Below are 697 nucleotides of genomic sequence, written 5' to 3' on the forward strand. Positions count from 1 at the left end.
AAAGAAGCGATACAAGAAATTAATAACAATAACCCTTGAAGGTGAAAGTCCGCATCTCCGGCTTTCACATCTGAATAATTCTTCATTCCGCTCATTTCTTCCATAAAAGCAGGCGATAAATATACCATAAGAGAGTGGCTTCACAACGCAAACCTGCTTTTCAAAAAACGAAGTTGGTCATACCATCTTATTTATCGCACTAGTTATAACGCGGTAAAGGAAGTTCTCGCGGAGCTTTTTCTAACTTTGTCTCTCTCACGCTCTTCCTCGTTCTTCCTTTTCCGACCAATCGAGGAGGCCTGCTTATCGTCAACGCGAAGGGTGAACTGCGCACTGCGGTATGGACGAAAATAGGTCGGCCAATTCTCGTACCAGCACCCTCTTTCGCCTCCGCCTTACCTATCGACACCTCCGCACCCTTATCCGAACTCTAATAAAAAACGAATACCTACGAGTGTGAGCTTCGATCGCTTAGGCGCGGCTTTTTCGACGCACACTCAGGGTCAAATTTAACCGTCGTCGTTGATGCGCTGAGAGGGAGGCCGAATGTGCAATCAAATCATTCGAAAAGTATTACATTAATAACTAATACGAAATAATATACATGTAAATGTAAATTTGTTTTCTTTTAATTAAGTATATTTAATATAATAACAAAAATATTATAAAATATATTATAAAATACTGAAAAGCATAC

The 697-nt window shown here is 40.0% G+C and overlaps 1 protein-coding gene across 2 annotated transcripts in view; it reads right to left on the minus strand.

Annotated features, from left to right (window-relative positions):
* Window positions 1-697, minus strand: part of LOC108689086 (broad-complex core protein isoforms 1/2/3/4/5-like) — an 83,103-nt gene that overhangs the window by 18,897 nt on the left and 63,509 nt on the right. The gene's annotated exons all lie outside the window — the stretch shown is intronic.

Source organism: Atta colombica, unplaced genomic scaffold (genome assembly GCF_001594045.1).
Source record: "Atta colombica isolate Treedump-2 unplaced genomic scaffold, Acol1.0 scaffold254, whole genome shotgun sequence".
NCBI lineage: Eukaryota > Metazoa > Arthropoda > Insecta > Hymenoptera > Formicidae > Atta > Atta colombica.